At 48.0% G+C, this 18,623-nt stretch overlaps 1 protein-coding gene across 8 annotated transcripts in view; it reads left to right on the top strand.

The window, feature by feature from the left end:
* The first annotated feature begins 279 nt into the window (after positions 1-279).
* Positions 280-18,623, top strand: part of PAK3 (p21 (RAC1) activated kinase 3) — a 250,077-nt gene continuing 231,733 nt past the window's right edge. For 4 of the 8 annotated variants that reach the window (XM_045472391.1, XM_045472388.1, XM_045472394.1 and 1 more), the window contains exon 1: positions 281-439. The gene's annotated coding sequence lies outside the window, so the exon portion shown is untranslated. Of the gene's footprint in view, positions 440-18,623 lie in introns of all 8 variants that reach the window. The other 4 variants (XM_045472403.1, XM_045472402.1, XM_045472395.1 and 1 more) reach the window with 3 other exon arrangements.

The raw sequence follows: 18,623 nt of genomic DNA on the forward strand, positions 1-18,623 counted from the left end.
TCAGGCTTGGGAGAGTGAAAGGGTTTCACTTCCGCCTGGCTGCAGGAACCACAAGTTCCACACTAGGTCGGAATTGGAATAATCACAGTCCAAACCCACCCAGATGCTCTCACACACCCAGCCGCGCGCGCAGCCCGGGGCCGCGGGGCGCACGTGAGCCCACGCCCCGAGCGCACCACCCTGCCTCCCGCGCGAGCATCCTCGGCGGCGGCCGCAGACGCAACCTCCTCCTCCTCCTCCTCCTCCTCCTCCTCCTCCTCCTCTTCCTCCTCCTCCTCCTCCTCCTCCTCCTGCCGCCGCCGCCGCCACCGCGGTCTCCGCTCCCCTCTCGTCCTCGTTCCTCCCCCAGTTCCTGCTCCTCCTCCCGTCCGCCGCGGCGAAGGGCAGAACCCTCAGCAGCGGCCGCCTGCGCTCGGGCCGCCCGGGGAGCCTGGAACAGGTCTGTGCGGGGGGCGCTTTGTTGCGGGCAGTCGGAGCGCCGCTGGCTCCCGGAGCCGCCGGGAGGGCACGCGGCGGGCGCGGGGGGCGATTATCTCTCCGCGTTGGGTCTTTTTCTAGGCATCGACGGCGTGCGATGGGCTGGGAGGGCAGCCCCGGTCCCTTTGGCAGTTGGCCGTCCTTCTGGCTTCGTGGCGAGGGCGCCCCGAAGCTGCCCGCACTCCCGCCCCCCGCCCACCCCTTAAGCTCTCTTTCTCTGCACCCCCACTCCCCGCATCCACTTCCCAGAGCTGAGCTTTCTCTTGTTCTGGGAGCTCGTGGATGGGGGCGGGGAGAGATGGATGGAGCCGATCCAGCGGGGCACCTGGGTGCATGGGGCTTTGTTACATACAACAAAAACCAGTCCGCACCAGCTTCCAGCTCCAGGCTAGGCTGCAGTCTGCCGGCGGTGTGGGGTGTGGGCCGGGCACACTGGAGAAGTGAGAGAATGCGAGGGGGCACTCCCTGCGTGTGTGACTGGGCACACGGGAATGCGGTGGCCTGTGTGTGTGGGGGAGAGATGGTGTGGGTTTTGTGTGGGATGCAATGAGTATGAGTTGGAGCGTGGGGTGTCGTGTGTGTGCGTGTGTGTGCGCGTGTGTGTCTGCGCCATGGGGCTGGGTTACTCCTGGCATTACATGTCCTTGGGTATCATCCCATGCCAAGCCAGATTGCAGTAACACGCAAGCAGATCAGGTCCAACCTGTTCTGCCCACACTAGAAGGGTAATGATGGTTTCAAAGTGATGGAAATCCCCCCAGCGTGGGGCTGTCGCTTAGGACTTCTGGTTGTGGAATTTCCAGCCAGGTTGACCAAGTCCTCCTGGCCATCATTATTGTTCCCCCAAAGACGCCCAACTTTCTTAGCAGGCTTCCCTCTCTTAGCCAATGAGGATCCAAAGCTCTTACAGTGATCCTGCAGGGCCTCTCCCTGCACCCCTTTAATTAGTGGATGCTCATGTCTTCTTTACTGCAGTGATGTTACTTTTCAGCTAGGATGTAGCAGCTACGTTTGGAGAAAAACGAACATACTAGATGCTCCTCTGTATTAGTAGTGAATTTCGTTCAGAGGGATTTCTTTTTCTCCTTGAACCATAAGATGTGAATTGATATGGTCTTTTTTTTTTTTTTCATCAAAGAAAGAAGAAATCAACAAAAATGAACACACCTGCTAGACCTTCTCTTGTACATGTTATTTGAGGTTTTAATAGAGCATTATTTTTAGGGGACCAAAAATGCCCAGCTAAGGGTAGTGATCGTTCACTCAAACAACCGACATTTATTAAGCACCTGCTATGTGCCAGTAGTAATGTTAGGTATTGGAAGTAGATAAATGAATAAATGAATAAAACATCATCTCAGCTCTCAGGGAGTGCACAGTCTGGTAGGCAAGATAGGGTGCGTAAGCAGATGATTACAGTAGAGTATGACAAGAGATAGAGTGCTGCGAGAGCACAGAGAAGGGGTGCCTGCCTAGGGGTGGGTGGCATGATCAAGAAAGGCTTTGTGGGGGAGGAGACATTTGCGTGAGTCTTGAAGAATTAATTCACCAGGTGGCTAAGTTGAAGGAACAGCATGTGTAAAGGTGGAGGGTCATAGTTAAGTAAGACTGCAAGGGAGTCCTCAGAAGTATTACTGTCACATTCTCAACAAAGTCAGAGTGAGTCTGTCTGGATTGGGATAGCGATTAATGATGAATGCAGAAGGAGCCGGTATTGCAGATTGATAAAGATCAGCACATCCCCCCCATCTTAAGAAATGTCCAGCTCATTTATAAATATTAGTGTTCTGCTTTAAGCAAATCTGCTGCTTGGAAGTATGTATTTCCCAGGAAAATGACATAGATGGACAGTAGTCACATCGCAGAATTTGTTGCTTTACAAAAGGCTTCATAATCAGATCATCTTAAATAACAGTGCCCCTCTGACCTTTACAGTGAATATTTTTACCAAAAATCCATTTCCACAGATTATTATTTTTTTTTTTTTGTATAGCCAATGGATGGATAAAGACAGACACACCCGCGCTGCATGTACCTTTTGCACAGAAACTTAACCAATTTCATTGTGGGCACTTTCCTTCATGGTGTGGGTGATTAGTAAATACTGAACATTGAAAGCATGGAAATGGTGGTGATAAATATGAAATCCATTGTCTGTTATCTTTTATCATTTGGGTTGTGTATAAAATACAAATTAACCAGGACAGGGTCTTCAGGGACTTTTTACATTTTAGATACTGTTAGCGGTGTCACTGGTAATTAATAATAGCAGAGGGTTTCTGTCTTGTATGTTAGGCACATAGTTAGAAATGGATATATGAGGACTGACTTGAACGCTCATGCAGTTAAGCCGGAGGGAGGGGGGCACATTCTGAGTTTCCTGTTTTATTGGGTGGTGCCGATTGCATGGGCTGATAAAGGGCATCGGAAGTGAACCTAAGAGATTAATGATTTCTGCCGGAAGTGCCTGATGGGCACAAAATTATGCTAGTCAAGACTGTGGGCTCTGAGGGCTTGGACCAGCATCCTGAGCACCTCCTCCCTTAAATGAAGACCAAAAATAGCCCTGGGTTCTGTTTGAAAGGAATGCCCGCAGAAGTGGTTGAGCTTGAATTGACTTCCCCCCTAGCCTGGCCAATGCCCCGAGGCAGAGGAAATGATGGCCCAGGGTCCTTTGGATGCATTAAGGTCCTCTGTTCACTGGCATTGATACCAGAAAGTAGCAGGCAGGATCTCTAAGAACCTTCCCCCCCCCCCCCGCCCCCAGCTTGAGCTGGAAACGAATGGACCTGTCTGCTGTGTAGGTACTCAGATAAGTCTAGTGGCTGGATGAGCGCTTCCCAGTGTACGTTCCGACGACTAGTTCCACAGGATGTTAGTAGGTGTTTCACACTCACATTCAGACATACACAGAGTTTTGTGGTCAAGTTAAATTTGGGAAATTCTTGCTCAAACAAAAACAGGTTTGTTTACTTCAGGGCTTCTAAAAGCCTTTACCAGGCAAATGTATATTGTGACTCCCCAGGGGAATAGACTATGCAGCATTATCCAGATGTTTTTGCCCACAGAATGTGGTGTTGCAACAAGCATTTGACCAGGCTGCTATTGAGAAGAATATTCTTCGGGCAACCTCGAGCGAGAGCATTTCCCGCCAAGCTCGGGGGCTGTCGGTACCTTGCTGGGTAAACTTGGATGACTTGCTTCACCCTTTTAGGCTTTCCTTCCCCCCGGTGTGTAAAATGAGGCTGATAATAATCAGGGCCATCACCGTCTGTGTGATGGCAACTAAGATACCGTCTCCGCAAGGATTTTGAGCTCCATAGAAGAAAGGCTGTATGTAAACTCAAAGTTATTACGAAAGGGAAGTGCAGAGTTAAGGCAATGATCCTGATAATTCAGGCCCACATTTTGCTTTTCTGTTGCACTGTTGGGCAGACTGCCTCGGTTCTCTGCTTTGCTTTGACTGGAAAGACCTATCCTCATTCAACCTTTGGTGACTCAGTTCTTTGTTCTTACTTCCTTTCACCATCCTGAGAATTTCAGTGTGGCCTTTAATTTCCTGGGCCAGAGGTATCATCAGTATAGCCGTAAGAAAAATCCCATCAATTTGAACACACCCTGCTGACCAGAGAACCCTAGAGGTGGGAATTAAGTTTAGTTGGAAAGTTGCTTTTAGCTTTCAGACTCCTTTTCTTACAGAAGTAGTTCTAAGGGGCCATCTTGGAAGCAGCCGCTGCAGGGTTCACGTTCAGTGGCCCTAGTGCCTCGTCTATGCTGTCAATAGGAAGGCGTGCCGTCTTTAAGGAAATTGAAAGGCAGAAGAAAAAGCACTCATGTGACTATTGACTCTTTCTGATTCCCTATGAGCTGCCTTGAAAGAAGAGTGCGGATCTTGCGAATTCACAGCTGATAATCACTGCAAACCCAGTTTGGGGTAGAGGCTGATGCCTTCGGTTACCCGTTCTGCAGTGCTCTGGACGCAGACCAGCTGTGCTCCGCATGAAAGCAACAAGCTTCGGTTGCAATAAGAAGGGTTTAGGTTGGTCATGAGAAGAAAGGTGTGACTTTAAGACTGTGATACTGGACGGTGAGAGTGACGTCCTTCTCTGTTCTGGAAACTTTAGTGGCAACATCTGTCCAGTAGGGGAGACTCATAGAATGGTAGTGCACCAAGTGCCTTTCGAAGTTCATCCTGTGCAAAGCTTCTGTTTGGATGAGAAAAACGCGGGAGAAGGGGAGTGAGTTGTCTAAGATCACACAGCTACCGTGTGACAGAACAGAAGTCCTTCTAGAGGCTGAAACTCAGATCTGCTGCCTCCTAACGTTCTCTCCACTAGACCTGGCTGTCTTCTTGTGCGCTTCAGGGGAGTGTGGGATGGCTCAGTGGGACTTGAAGGTCACGTCCACGTCTGGGTTGTGTGTGGGCTCTGTGTGGCAGCTTTAGCAGAGGAACAGGTTTCTAGGGGAGCACTAAAAGGCTATGCTTCCCCTGTCCCTCTCTTTCCATTCCTCTTGAGTGTATGGTTGTCTGATTCACCAAGCCAAGCAGCCAGCTGGAAACCTCAGGACTGGGTGTTCTGCGTAGATACTCAGTGGATGATTCACCCATGCAAGTCCCTCTTCCTTGGTGGTTATTAACTTTTTTTGTGGACCAATGAGCTCCTTGAGCGTGTGATGAAAGCCACTGAGCCCTCCCTCCCCCCCGAAAAGGGCCCACATCCGCTAGCATGTGCACATAATTTCAGGGCCGTCTAGGTGGCGGGTTCTCGCTCTGCTGGCTCAGCTGTTGGTACACAGTCTAGGGTCACTTGTAGACACTCCCCGAACACTAAAGATTCTCAGATTTGGACTTGTCAACCTTAAGTTGGAGGGAATTGGAAATACTGGGATAAACCTTGTGCTGAATAGACTGGGGAACGGGGACGTTGGTGTGGAATTTCTTTAGGATGGAATAATGGGATTGAAGCCAGTTCTTGAGGTAAAAATAGAAAATGGATTACAATGAAGGAGTCCCCTTCTCCCAACCTTAGGAAAAAGTGCCGGCAAGGGAGGCGTGGCAGGAAGAAGGGCGGGAGATTTGAAAGAATGGGAGACAGAGATCGTTCTAGAAAGGATGTCAGTTACACCATAATAGCATGAAAGACAACTCTTCTAAAAGAATGGGGCATCCCTTTTGCTTCTCTCCAGTGTTTCTTAACCTAGTTTAACTCCTAAATAGCAAGAGCTCATGGTTAGCGTATTAGAAATTGTCTTAGATGCAGGAACACCACGTCCTTGAAGAGGACATTTTTAGAGGCTGGGAGATTGTGGGGGAGTGGCACAGCTTGCCTCACTTCTTGTTTAAAAAAAGCATTTTTCTGATCAAAATAATACATGCTCATGCTTGTAAAAATAGAAACATCAAATCGAATGTTCCTGGCCTCTCCACCACTGATCCCTGCCATGTTCACAGTTTGGTATGTAGCATTTTGTGCGTGTTTTTATGAATATTCACATAGGGATTCAGGCACATAAAATAATAAAAGATGTGACCAGTGCTCTGCATACTGTTCTGCAACATGCTTTTTTCATAGAACTCTTATGTCTGGAGGTCTTTTCCTGCCAGGGTACATGTAGCTATTTCATTCTTGTTAATAGCTGCATAGTACTCTGTTTTATATGGTTGTGACATAATGTCTTTAATCCAGCTCTCATTGATGAATTTTTATATTATATCTGATTTTAAAAAAAATATTAAATATTGGTGCAGCATACTTCTTTTTACATGAATCTCAGCATACTACTGCACGTGTTTATTTTTATTTTTATTTTTTGAGAGAGAGAGAGAGCATGAGAGGGGGGCAGAGGGAGAGAGAGAGAAAATCTCAAGCATGGAGCCTGACTCGGGGCTGGATCCCACGACCCTGGGATCACAACCTGAGCTGAAATGAAGAGTTGGACACTCAACTGACAGAGCCACCCAGACGCCCCTATTGCAAGTGTTTTTGTAGAATAAACTCTTAGTAGTGAAACTGCTGGTTCACAGAGTTAGGTCTGCATGTCCTTGTTTTTAATAGAGCCTGCCAAAATTTCCCTCCAGGAAGGCTATAGTGACTTACATTCCCACCAAAAATGGCCATTTCTCTATGCTCTTCCTCACCAATGTCAGATACTTTTGATCTTTTGAATCTTTGACAATGAGGTAGCTGAAAAAAAACCCTCATTTTCTTTGCTTTAAAAAAAGATTTTTTTTAACATTTATTTATTTTTGAGAGAGAAAGAGACAGAGCATGAGCATGAGCAGGGGTAGGGGCAGAGAGAGAGAGAGGGAGACACAGAATCCAAAGCAGGCTCCAGGCACTGAGCTGTCAGCACGGAGCCTGATGCGGGGCTCGAACTCATGAACCGTGAGATCACGATTCAAGCTGAAGTCAGACGCTTAACCGACTGAGCCACACAGGTGCCCATCTTTGCTTTTTTTTTTTTTTTTTTTTTTTTTTTGAGTACTAGAGAGGTTGAACACCTTTTTGTATGTTTATTGGCCATCTGTATCTCTTCTGTGTTGCCATTTCATATCATTTACCCCTTTTCTATTTAGTCATTCTTTCTCATTTTGATAACTGCAATTTCTTTGCATATTGCAGATAGCAGCCAGCTGTTATCTATGTTGTAAATATATTAAGCAGTTTGTTTACTTTTTCACTTGGATTTTAGTGTCTTCTGTTGTACAGAAAAGTTTAAGATTTGAAAAACCCTAATTGGCACTCTGTTCTTTTATGAGCACTCAAACAATGCCACAGTGAATATCCTTGGACTGTATCATATGCATAGGGCTCATTATTTCCTTAAGATAAATTCCTAGGACTGACTTTGTTCAGGTAATTTTCTTCCTAGATACTGCCAAATTGCTCTCTGAAGTCTTGTCTTGTCTTTTCTTTTCTTTTCTTTCTTTTTTTTTTTTTTTACCAATTTACACTCCAACCATAGTGTATAAAAGTATACTTTGCTTCTCTTCCTGATGCCTTCTGAAAAAAATTTGAGTTCTTTTCTTAAATGTTCATTTATTTATTTGAGAGAGAGAGAGAGAGAGAGAGAGAGAGAGAGAGACCACAAGCAGGGGAGGGGTAGAGGGAGACACACACACACACACACACACACACACACACACACAGAATCCGAAGCAGGCTCCAGGCTCTGAGCTGTCAGCACAGAGCCTGATGCGGGGCTCAAACCCATGAACCTTGAGATCATGACTGAGCTGAAGTTGGACACTCAGTTGACTGAGCTACCCAGGAGCCCCAAGATTTTACTTCTTACATCAAGTGTTAGGCAGGAATTCATGTTTGGCACCAGGAAAGGCTTGGTGCAGAAATCCCTAACTGCGCATAAAACACGTGTAATACATGTTTCATCTTCAATTATTTAAGCAAACATGCTTTTTAATTCATTTCCAACTCAAACTGTGTCCAAACGCATTTTCCAGCATCAGGTCCCTCTAAATTCACTGTGAAATGAATGGCCATTCAGGGTCATTTCTGCTGGCAGCAGCTGCAACAGTGGCCAATGGCAAATCGACTTTAGAGATCTACCTTGTAAGCCACTGCTGCATCTTCACTGACCTCTGAGGTCAGCTAGATTGGTTCCAGAATTTTCCAGAGGCCGAGTGCTGAGTAGGAGTCAACTTCTCTCCAACCTGACTTCCTGCAAAGAGGGCAAGTTTGAGGCCCTCCCACGAGGAGTTATTCTAACAGAAATAAACAGTGATGTCACCCTCTGAGAAGGGAACAGTGGCGAACACGTACAGGTGTAGCTTTTCCTGTCACTCTGCCTGGGCTTGCTTCCTCTCCTTGTATCTCTTTTCTGCCAAAACCCAGATACTATGGTCACGGGTCATGGGGGATTTGGTGTTTGCTTTAGGCCATGGGTAGGGTCTATGGATGAGGAGATGGTGAAAACCACAGGGGTCACTTGTGTGGTTTTAGAGCTATGTTTTGTCTTTAGAGCGATCGTAGCAACCTTAAAATCCCTTGGGGGTGGCAAAGCAGTTATCCATTTTACAGATTGAGAAGCCCCATCTGGAAAGGAGAAATGCCCTCGGGGTGGACCATTGCTGTAAAGGGTTCTTGACCTACCCCCACCACTTGCTAGCTAAAAATTTGGCAAATTATCTCCTCTAGGGATGGACGTGGGTGCCTTTAAATCTGAGAGATTTAAGAATGCCCTTTGGACTTACCCATCATTCACTTTACCTAGCATGGTCCATACACAGCCCATCGCTGGGATGCTTTTGAGTTGTCAGAAGATGGGTGGGTTATTGTACCCAAAGGAATAATTTGGATTATTTGAACTATTGACATTTATGATGTGTGGTTTGCCACTTACCTCAAAATCTTGGTATTTGGCAAATGGCTTTTGATCCTATCTAATATTGGTTGGGTTTTTTTTTTTCTTTTAAAGGTTTGGAATTGAGGAAGGATAGTTCACAGGGGAACTGATGGTCGGATAATATAGTTATTAATCTTTGCGGCCTTGAAAAAGAAATGGGTTTGGTTGTTCAGCTCACGAATACCATTTCTTAAAGCTAGGGTGTCTCTTCAGTGCTGAATAATTTAAAACTGAAGCATCGTAGCCACAAATATGGTCTCTACACATAAATCATGTGCTTTGTTTCTCCTTACGGATGGTCATAAGGGGAAAGGCCGTATTTTCTTTTCTTTTTAAAACTGTGCTTGATGCTTTTAGTAGAACGTGGGATCGACGTGTTTTGCTTTCTACTGAATATTCTACAAAGGTAGCATTGATTTTTTTTTAAGTTTATTTATTTTGAGAGAGAGAGAGAGAGAGAGAGAGAGAAAATGAATGAGTGGGGGAGGGGCAGAGAGAGAGGGAGACACAGAATCCGAAGCAGGCTCCAGGATCCGAGCTGTCAGCACAGAGCCCAACGTGGGGCTTGAACTCACAAACTGTGAGATCATGACCTGAACTGAGCCTGGATGCTTAACCGACTGAGCCACCCAGGCGCCCTGGAAGCGTTGCTTTTTAGCTCTTGATTAGTACCAGGAGGGACATCTCTCTCGGTACTTAAAGTAGAAAGGAAAAATCTCATTGAGAGGCAAAGATAGTAAATGGAGCTTCCAGTGAATTGAGAGGCAGAAGACCCAGGTTCCAATTCAGGTTTGGGTTCGAATTAGCTGTGCAACCTTGCACAAGTGCTTAAATGTCTCTGTGCCTCAGATTCCTCACGTGTAAAATGAGGACATAGTTAGGAATAGTTGATCTGTTCCGTAGTGTCTTCCACTTAAAGAAAGCATACTTGTCTCCAAAGCCGAAGTGTGCTTTTGTGACAGAATCACTAAGGGGCCCGTTAAAAAATACATATGTTGGAGTCCCCACCTCAACCAGCTGAATCTGAAACTCCCAAGAGCGGACCCAGGAAATCTGTGTTAACTGCCTTCTTAGGTAGGTTCAGAGAAGGCTGTAGCCCCCTCCTGTGGTAACTTTCAGGAGGCAGGATCCCTTGGGTTTTCTGGCCTGAGGGAATGGAACCATTTTCCCAAGTGACAAAGTCCGGGCTTCCCAGTAGCTCTGGCTTAGAAACCTCCGACAGGAGACCGAGTTGGAGGAGGTTGGTTTTTTGGACCTAGTTCCTTGGGGCTGGTTTCTGCATAAGTGAGTGGAGAGCGCAGTGTTCTTCTGAATAAGCGTAGGCCTAGATGAACTGACCAGTTATTCAGTCATGAGCATATTTCAGGCCCTTTGGCGCAAAATCTTCAGTAGAAGCATTTCTGAGAAAGGACAAAGTGGTTAACTCAGACCCTTTCTGCCCAAGCTCTCCTTCCAATCCCATTTGAAGGTTCTACCCCTCCTTTGACTTTTTAAACTTTTATTTCACTTCCCTTCATCAAGCTCACAGAGTGGCAGCGGGTTCTCTTGCTTGATGGGATTTCAACACCTTAGCTTTTTACGCCCTCACCTCCCCCAACCCCCATCACGCTTTCTCGCCACTCCTCAGCCCTCCCCCACTCTTCTCACTGATTTGATTTCCTCCAACCAGAGGCACTGCCTCAGTACTCTCCTGCTTTCTTTTCTTTTCTTTTTTTTTTTTTAACGTTTATTTTTGAGACAGAGACAGAGCATGAACGGGGAAGGTCCAGAGAGAGAGGGAGACACAGAATCGGAAGCAGGCTCCAGGCTCCGAGCTGTCGGCACAGAGCCCACCCGACGCGGGGCTTGAACTCACGGACTGGGAGATCATGACCTGAGCCGAAGTCGGACGCTTAACCGACTGAGCCACCCATACTCTCCTGCTTTCTGACCACTGACAGGAAAGGAGTCAGGAAAGGAGTCAGGATCAATATGCCCCACTTGTCTTCTTGTGCCTCGGCCTTCAGCCCTTCACTCCATTGCAGGGGGCATTGTAGCCAGAGAGATGCTTCGCCAAGGCAAACTTTCAGAGATAGCACATCTTCCTCTTTATAAATAGCAGCCGTTGATGGAGCTGTGTGCCAGGGACCTCGCTACCCTTGTGGCATGCGTTGTCTCATTTGGTCCCTTCCACAACTCTGTCAGGTCGGTATGATCAGTGTGCTCATTTCACAGAGGGAGAAACTGAGCCTCAGAGCAGCTAATTGGCACAAGTTCATTCAGCTGGTGAGTAGCAACGTGGGTCTGTCTGTTTGGTCCCGGGACCTGAATGGTGAAACAGAACTACAGTGAAACCTTGCTTTGCGAGCATAATTCGTTCCGGAAACATGCTTGTAATCTGAAGCACTCGTATATCAAAGCGAATGTAAAAAACCGTTGGCTCAGTTGTGATCACGTGACGTTCGACGACGTTTGGCATCATGTACGACTCGTATTGCAAGACGGCGGTCGTTTGTCAAGTTAAAATTTATTAGAAATGTTTGCTCGTCCTGCAGAACACTCGCAGAATGAGATCCTCACAACCCAAGGTTTTACATATTTGGCTCTTCAGCGTTCCCTGTGGTAATAAGGCGGTGATGCCAAAGGCTGATGTATGCAGCAATGGATTTTCTTGGCTGTGAAGTCTGAACCCTGCAGTATCTGAGTAGCCTCAAACACCGAGAAAGAGACGAGCGTTCATTTTATTGGCAGAGTAATGTTGTTAGGGTTATTATGGATCACTGTACGGGTGGGGCTAGGGAACAGATTTTGATTTTTGTGCATTGGTAACAGACCAGTACATACTGGCTTTGAGAAGTAAACTCCAGAGACCTTGTGACTATTGTTAGTTTCATAGTTCGTAGGGATGTGAAACATACTGCTTATTTTTTTCTCCTCCTAATCCCATCCGGAAGCTGGTGCAAAGGCTATAGGTAACCAGAGGTCAGCAGTGACTTCCAGGATGCCCTCAGCTAATGGGGGATTAGATAAGGGGAGGTAACCAGGGGGAGGGCCCAGAAATAGGGCGAACAACAGTCTTGTTGGCTTGGATTCTTGGATTTCCAGTTCATCCGAATCCTTGTCTGATTCTCATTATGAAACTTGAAGCATGCAGCAAGGGATATTTACATCCGCTAATGCAGACTCTTCGTACTAGGATTGATAGCCCTCAAGCTCATGAGCACAACACATCCATGCACAGACATTTCCAGAATCTACCCACGGGATGGAGCGTATCCTCAAACCCTAAAGTAATACCCCATTTGCAGGAGTCCGACTTTCACTTTGACTGAAGTGTGTGGACTTAACACTGCTGCACAGAAACATTTTTTTCCCTCTTTCTTGGCAAGATCTTGCATTGGATATCATTTCTCTAAAAACCCCTTTTCAGTTGGAGCCCTCAGTGGAAGACTTCCACCCATTTTCTGCAACATCTCTTCTCTTTACTGTTCTCCCCAGTCACAAGAGTCAGATGGTATCGAGGTCGTATGAGGCCTCAGGTCTCCCATCTGTAATGATCCTGAATTCTCCCCTGCCTGTGGCCATTGTAGTGCAATCAGATGATTGAAAACAAATGGCCCAGGGAACGTTCTTACAGTCGTCTTCAGGCTTTCCCTGGCAAAAGAGCCGTTCTGGATAAAAAGAGAAGGATGTGTGAGGTTAAAGGGCGGGGAGATGCAATCACTTGGCGAAGATCAAATCCCTGCCCTCTCTCCTAGGAACGAGCCGTGTGGTCTTGGAAAGTTTCTTAACCACCTCCCTGCCTTGGCTCTGTAAAGTGGAAAGAGTTAATCCTGTGTACCCACTTCATAGAGTTCAGGTTAACGAATCAAAGCCATAATGTGGGGCAAGGGTCTGCCCCATCATTCCTGCTCAATAAATGGCAGCTTATTTTTGTATTATCACGAGTACATGAGGCTCTGTGGAGAGGTATGGGTCCTGGCCCAGGCACTTTGGACAAGTCACTTAGCCTCGCTAAACTTTAGTCTCTTCATCTGTGTAATGGGGTTAAAAGAGTAGCTACCTTTTAGTTCCTTGTAGTTTTTTTGTTTTTGTTTTTGTTTTCTTTTTGTTTTGTTTTGTTTTGTTTTGTTTTGTTTTCTTGAATGAATAAGATAATTCCCACAAAGTTCTCAGCACAGGCCTGGTACATAGAAGTGTATTGTTGTTGTTAGCCAGTTGCCGACCTCAGACCTCAGACGTCTCTTTGGTCCGTGGCTTCTCGGTGTCCGGGCCACCTCTGGGCCTTCCTCCTGCCCCAGCACAGGCTTCTGATGTCTTCATGTTGCGTGTCATTTGGGATAAGCAGAGGAGAGGGCCTTTTTTTGCACGGGGACCTCCTGAGACCGAGCGGGCTTCCTGCGAAGGCATGGCACCACGTCAGATGGGCCGCTTCCGGACGGCAGACGATTCTCGGGTTCTCAGGGTAACAGAAATGAGGACGAGGCAGACCCTGCTTAACCTCCCACAGGAGCATGGCCCCATACAGCACAAAGTTCTCTTCATTGCCCCTCCCTCGCCTCCCCTGGCAGCCCTGGCATTCCTCCAAGACAACAGGCCAGAGAGCCCGTGTCACCTCCCCAAGTAATACATCAGGTGTGGCAACCAGATGCTACCATAGTGACAGTTCCTACCTGATCAATAGAGCTGGGAATTGAGCCCTGGTGACAGGGCCTGCCTTGAGGGGGGCCATCTCCCGGGGCATCACCTGCCCCGGCCTGGTGACCAAGCAACCTGCCCTGCCCCCGACCCCCACTGGCCGCGCACTAGTCTCTGGGCCTTTCTTGATAAATTAATCCCCCGCCTCTGGGGCCCCGGAGTGACAATTTCAGGCATATGCTGCCTTCCTTGGATTCCCCAGTGTCTCTGCCTTAGTTCAGCCTTCATTATTTGTTTCCTGCACTATTCGGTATTGCTGCTGCTGCTGTTGATGCTATTAATAACAGCAATAACAGCTAGCATTTACTGGGCGCTTATTACATGCTGGGCAGTCACGTGACTCGTCTCATTTATGTGTTTTCAGTTTTTATTTTCAGGGGGAGGGGCAGGGTCAGAGAGAGGGAGAGAGAGAATCCCAAGCAGGCTCCACGCAGTCAGCGTGGAACCGGACACAGGGCTCGATCCCACAGACCGTGAGAGCATGACCTGAGCCGAAATCAAGAGTCGGACGCTTAACCGGCTGAGCCACCCGGGCGCCCCATGTATCATCACATTTAATATGACCGTCTTGTGAGGCGTAGGTACTATTATTATTCCCAGTTCACAGGGGATGCATAATAACATTTAATGAGTGCTCACTGTGTGCTAGGCACTATGCAAAGGACCTCGAGTGTCTTTTCTCTCTTAATCCTCACAATAACCTTATGAGGCAGACATTGCTGTTACTACTAGATCTGTGTGTTGACTTGAGTCGTAAGGGTCGAGGCGGGAACCGGGACACGTACGGAGTATTCAGAAGGGGCTGCGTGACCCAGGAGGACCACTGATGTATGTTGACCCGTCTTTCCTCACCACCCCTTCTGCTTGCTCACTCCAAATCCTGCTGGGCCTCTGGCCGTGGCCGGAGATGGTGGGAGGGCAGTGCCACCCTTAACTGCTTGCCGCTGAGGATGAATAGTGTCTCCTGCCCACTCTGGGTTGTTCTGGCGATACCTGGGATCAGGCTGGGGCAGTGGCATGGCGGGAGGTAGCAGATAAGGGTCACGCAGCTTAGCCTGGAGTTTCAGACTTTTTTACTACATGACCGTAGATGACTATCACATACATCGCCAACAGTGTTCATCTCACACGGACCCTGCGCTCTAGCCATACCTACCCCAACCCCAGAACGTACCTTGTACACAAATACTCAGCTCCATGGCTTTGCTCGTGGTGACCTCCTACTGGTTCTTCTCCAAAAAGCCTTCTCGGACCATCTCGCTACTTTACAGCTTTATTCTTTCATCCTTCCAGCCCAAGGACACATATTGAGCAGCTGTCGTATATCAGATGCTGCGCTAGGCGCTTAGGACGGAGTTATGAACAAAATGGAGATCTTCGCTGCCCTCACGGAGCTCACAATCTAATGCAGGAGACAGACATTACACCAATAGAGCCAGGCAGGTAGAATTGTAAACTGTAGTGAGTGCCGAGGGGGAAAACCCCAGGGCAATATGAGAGACGGTAACAAGACAGACTTGATTTGGATGGAAGGTGCATCAAGAAAGGCCTTTCTGGGGGAAGTGACATCCAAGCCGAGACCCGAAAGATGAGCAAATATTAACAGAAAGTGTTCCATGCGGAGGGAACAGCTTGCACAGACACTCCGAGGTGGGTGCTTGCCATATTCAAGCGGCTGAAAGAGACCGTGGGCCAGAGAGAAAGCGGCGCTCTGTGAGGTTGGAGGTCACGCCGGGCCTTGCAGGCCACGGGAGCGAGTTCTGTATGCTGAGTGCAGTGGGAAGTCACTGACGTGTTTAAGTGAGGGCTCAAGGCAATCTAATTTATACTTTGAAAATAGCACTCTGACTGCTACACAAAATTGGACTGCAGAGTGGCAATAAGAGAGACAGAGAGAGGCAAGCTGGGAGGCCAGGAGGGTAGGCCAGGAACAGCCACTGCCGGTGGCCTGGACGAGGGGTTGGCAGTGGCCATGGAGAAAAGCGAGCAGATTCAGGATATGTTTTGCGGCTAGAGCCAAAAGGACTTGCTGAGGGACTGGCTACATGAGCTGCAGGAAGTGAGCCATCAAGGAAGACTTCCGTGTGTCTGGCTTGAGCAGATTCAGGGCTCAGCCCTTCTGTGCCACACTTCATCTCTTAAGCTCAGTTAGCACAGATCCTATACTACTTTTTTCTTTATTAAATATTTATTTTGGGGAGAGACAGAGGGTGCGAGCAGGGGAGGGGCAGAGAGACAGAGCGGGGCAGAGGGTCTGAAGCACGCTCTGTGCTGACAGCAGCGAGCCGGATGCGGGGCTCGAACTCACGAACTACGAGATCGTGACCAGAGCTGAGGTCAGCTGATTAACGGACTGAGCCACCCAGGCGCCCCTACTTTGTTTTGATGGTAGTTAGCACGAGTATGTTTGTTGTCTCTCTGGGTAGGTTTTAAACTCTTTGACGACGCTATGACTTACTCACGTCTGTTTTCCCCAAAGCATCCAAGACATGATGTATTGAAGACTGACTGATGGATCAATTAAGGGAAGGAACTCCTTCCACTTTCAACTTGACTCTTCTCACTAAGACATCAGACATGACTCTGGATTAAGCTTTTTTTTTTTTTTTTAAAAAGGACATACTCTTGAAGAGATGTGTGCTTTGACACAGACCTTGAACTGCATGCAGTCATTAATCACCCTTTGAACAATTGCTGCCGTGTCAGCATGATATACTGGGCACACCGAACCGTGGTCCTCAGAGCGTCCTTCGGCAGTGCAGCAAAGGCTCTGTGTTCACAGAAGAATGGCCTCATGGGTGTGTGTGTAGGCAAGCTCAGGACGGGCAAAGAGGAAGATGAGACATGGCCTCAAAGCATCAGTTGTTCAGGCAGGTACGGGCCTTTGTGGCCATGGGTTTTACCATGTGGCATCTGAAACCACGTACTGTGGATAGCATGCTATGGAACCTTAGATTCAGTCACAAAATAGGCAAAATGTAGCTGGCTACCACATCCAAACGCGACAAGACAAAACAGAGCCCCCCCCCTCCCCCCGCCTCATTGCTGTGTTTATGTGATCCTTTCAGTCTACAGAGAGTTGTCTGATCCTGAAGTTCTGAGGTAGGAGCCCAGGATTCTGAATTTTTACAAGCATCACCGGAAGATCTGGTGCAGGTGATCCATGGATCACGCTTTAAGATGGCCTGGCTTCAGAGATCAGCCCTGGAACCAAATCAGATCCAGCTTGCTCCTTGGGTTAAACCCAGCTCAATCGTGTTCCCTTCTTAGGGGAACATCCAGAATTATTCTCAGGCACCCCAGGAACTTCGCACACAGTTGTAGACGTGCACGGACATCCAGATGAGTCGCTAAAAAAGAGATGTAACAGTCCTCACCACTAGAGTGGGAAGGGCAAGGAGGATCCCTAACATTTAGGCCTCCCTGGGGGGGGGGGGGGCTGACTGGCGCTACAGGTCCGTCTTAGGAACGGCCTCAAGGGGGCGGTGTCTGATGAGTTAGTCTGCAGAGGCAGCACCCTGCTTAGTATTCACTTCTACGGTTGCTTTTCAAAGAGAAACTGGGTTGGGTTATATCAGTTCTTTGTATATTTTGGATACTAACCCCTCATTGGATATGTCATTTGCAAATATATTTTCCCATTCAGTGGGTTGCCTTTTAGTTTTGTTGATTGTTTCTTTCGCTGTGCAGAAGCTTTTTGTTTTGATGTAGTCCCAATAGTTTATTTTTGCTTTTATTTCCCTTGCCTCGGGAGACATAACTAGACAAATGTTGCTACGGCCAGTGTGAGAGAAATTACTGCCTGTGCTCTCTTCTAGGGTTTTTAAGGTTTCCGGTCTCACATTTAGGCCTTGAATCCTTTTTGAGCTTATTTTTGTGTATGGTGTAACATAGTGGCCCAATTTCATTCTTTTTCATGTGGCTGTCCAGTTTTCCCAGCACCATCTGTTGAAGAGACCGTCTTTTTCCCGTTCGGTATTCTCTCCTCCTTGTCGAAGATTAATTGACCATATAGCTGTGGGTTTATTTCTGAGTTTTCTATTCTGTTCCATTCATCTATGTGTCTGCTTTTGTGCCAGTACCATACTGTTTTGAATACTTCAGCTTCGTCCCGTAACTCGACGTCCAGAATTGTGGTACCTCCAGTTTCGTGTTTCTTTTTCAGGATTGCTTTGGCTTTTTGAGGTCAGCCGGGCTTCACCCTGTACCCTCACACCCAACTAGGGGTGGTGGAGGGACGTGGGTATGGATTCAGCATCTCAGTGGCATTGAGGGTAGCGAGCAGCTCCCTGCCTCTAGGGACCCGACACTGACCCGATCCTGGTACAGCCAGCCCAGTCACCTCCCTAACCAAAACTTGCTCTGCATCCACCCCCAGTAGTCTGGACGGCACAGAAGCCACTTTCCTCCAAGGGTCCGGGTGGTTAATTCTAAGCAGCTCCCTCATCGCTGCTGCTTGCCACTTCTCCTGCCTTCCAGCTCTCCTGCGGAGACCTGAGACTGACCTGGTCATCAGTGGCAGGACGCACCGCCTGTAGCAATGTGCCTGTATGGGGTCCACTGCACTTCCTGTTTTCCAAGACCACCAAGAGAAACCTGCAGGCAGTAATCACATCTCCACCCCCTTAGACCTGCTTGTGCCTCCTGAATGCACCGAATGTGGACCTGGCCTTCGGTGGCGACCGGTACCTCCCCGGCCAGTTTCAACCCTGGGACAACTTCACCCCAGTGATTTCCTTGTGGAGGATGGGGTCTACTCAGACTTTTGAGACCTCTTCATTTTTCCTAATGCCCCTTCATTCATGCCATCCTTCGCCACTTCCCCCAATGTAAGTCCTGCTCAACTCCTGGGCGGTTCCATCCCCATACATGTTTGCGCTTTGTCTTTGCACTCCATTTTGTCTCCCAGGCTTTCTGTCCATGTCCTCTGAGGCCCGCGTTGCCTTCACCAAACTCCCCTGGCCCTTCCCCTCTTGTGGTGTCATCTACCCGAGTGCATCACGGTGCTGGCTATACGTTAGCAGCAGCTGGGGAGCTTTTTAACAAGGACTGGAGCCTGGACCCTGTCCCCAGAGATTTTGATTCAATTGGCCTGAACTTTTTTT

Source organism: Leopardus geoffroyi, chromosome X, assembly GCF_018350155.1.
Source record: "Leopardus geoffroyi isolate Oge1 chromosome X, O.geoffroyi_Oge1_pat1.0, whole genome shotgun sequence".
Classification (NCBI taxonomy): Eukaryota; Metazoa; Chordata; class Mammalia; order Carnivora; family Felidae; genus Leopardus; species Leopardus geoffroyi.